Source organism: Babylonia areolata, chromosome 9 (genome assembly GCF_041734735.1).
Source record: "Babylonia areolata isolate BAREFJ2019XMU chromosome 9, ASM4173473v1, whole genome shotgun sequence".
In the NCBI taxonomy this organism is placed as follows: Eukaryota; Metazoa; Mollusca; class Gastropoda; order Neogastropoda; family Buccinidae; genus Babylonia; species Babylonia areolata.
The window spans coordinates 2,423,378-2,425,877 of record NC_134884.1 but is presented as its reverse complement, the minus strand read 5'-3'; positions in this window follow the sequence as shown (position 1 = coordinate 2,425,877).

The window sequence follows — 2,500 nt, the reverse complement described above, 5'->3', positions numbered from 1 at the left end:
ACACAGACAGAGAGCTGGAGGCAGGGGTTTTCATCCTCGTTGGCTGCTCAGACTCCTTCACGTTTTTGAGTTTGAGTTTCATTTTCAGTTTTCAGTTTCACAGAGGCGTCAGTCTACTGATTGATCCTTGGAGGTTGCGCTACACCACTTCTGTGCAATATAGCACTGCATAGCACAGCACAGCACAGCACAGCACAGTACAGTACAGCACAGTATAGCACAGCACAGTACAGTATACCACAGCACAACACAGTATAACACAGCACAGTACAGTACAGCACAGCACAGTACAGTATACCACAGCACAGTACAGTATAACACAGCACAGTACAACACAACACAGTACAGCACAGCATAACACAACACAGTACAGCACACAACACAATACAACACAACACACAACACAGCACAACACAACACAACATACAACACACAACACAGCACAGCACAACACACAACACAGCACAGCACAACACACAACACAGCACAGCACAACACACAACACAGCACAACACAACACAACATACAACACACAACACAGCACAGCACAACACACAACACAGCACAGCACAACACACAACACAGCACAGCACAACACACAACACAGCACAGCACAACACAGCACAGCACAACATACAACACACAACACAGCACAGCACAACACACAACACAGCACAGCACAACACACAACACAGCACAGCACAACACACAACACAGCACAACACACAGCACAACACAGCACAACACAACACAACACCCTGATGTCAGGGGGAAAAAAAACCCTCTAAACCCGTGTCGCTGAGAGAGTCCGTGAGGGTGTGAGTTCGAATCCTAGTCTGGGCCTTTCTCCCAAGTTAAGTTAACTGGAAAACCTAGCTGTGCGTCTAGTTTTTTCGGATGAGACGATAAACCGAGGTCCCGTATGCAGCACGCACTTGGCGCACTGAAAAAGAACCCATGGCAACGAGAGTGTTGTCCTCTGGCAAAAATTCTGGAGAAGAAATCCACTGTGATAGGTATAGAATAGAATAGAATATGTCTTTATTACCAAGTGTACCGGGATCACAAGGAATATTGGAGGGGGGGGGGGGGGGGGGATAGTACTTAACATAAATCGAAAATCTTACACAAACACAGATACAGTAGAAATTACGATACATACAAGTGCATATCAATATAAAAACTTGTGCATACTCACACAAGCACACACACACACACACACACACACACACACACACACACATACACACACACACACACACACACTCTCTCTCTCTCTCTCTCTCTCTCTCTCTCTCTCTCACACACACACACACACACACACACACACACATACACACACACACACACACACACACACACACACACACACACACACGTTTGAACAGAGGCCGCATAGTACATGTGGATGGGGCTGATGACTAGATCTTCAGGTAGATGGTTGTTGATTGGTGCAAAATATGTATATAATAAGCATATCACTGGAGGCCTGACCAAGCGCGTTGGGTTATGCTGCTTGTAAGACATCTGCCAAGCGGATATGGGTTTGTCGGAACGCAGTAACGCTTCCTTGAGCGACTGAAATTGAGAGTCGCAGTCGGTTGCACATCAAGACAGTTCCCAGGACAATCACAGGTCACGCAGTGTCTGATGTGAACCTGTGGCCCAGTCATCACACCGCTGGTCGTTGGACGTGTTTTTCGTGTGGACTTGTCTCGTGTCGTGCATGTGCGTTGACTGCATTGGTGTCAGTGACGTCCGCTGTCGTGAGGACTGGGCAGACTGTTCGCTTTGTGCTGTTTCACTTTATGGAACGTCTGTCTGAGATGTGCGTGCTTCCAGCATGGGGCACAGGTGGTGTGTTGTTGTTGTTGTTGTTTTTGTGGGGGGGGGTTTGTTTGTTTTTGTTTTTCCTCTCTTTCCTCCTTTCTTTCTTTTTCTTTCTTTCTTCCTTTCTTTCTTTTCTCCTTTCTTTCTTTTTCTTTCCTTCTTTCTTTCTTTTTCTTTCTTTTCTCCTTTCTTTCTTCCTTCCTCCTTTCTTTCTTTCTTCTTTTCTTTCTTCCTTTCTTTTCTCCTTTCTTTCTTTTTTCCTTTCTTTCTTTCCTCCTTTCGTTCTTTTCTTTCCTCCTTTCTTTCCTCCTTTCTTTCTTTTCTTTCCTCCTTTCTTTCCTCCTTTCTTTATTTCCTTTCTTTCTTTTCTCCTTTCTTTCCTCCTTTCTTTATTTCCTTTCTTTCTTTTCTCCTTTCTTTCCTCCTTTCTTTCCTCCTTTCTTTATTTCCTCCTTTCTTTCCTTCCTCCTTTCTTTCCTCCTTCCTTTCTTCTTTTCTTTCTTTCTTTCCTCCTTTCTTTCTTTCTTCCTTTCTTTCCTCCTTTCTTTCCTTCTTTCTTCCTTTCTTTTTTCTTTCTTTCTTCCTTTCTTTCCTCCTTTCTTTCCATCTCATTGTGTTTTGTTGTTGCTGCTGTTGCTGCTGTTGTTGTTGTTGTTGTTGCTGCTGCTGC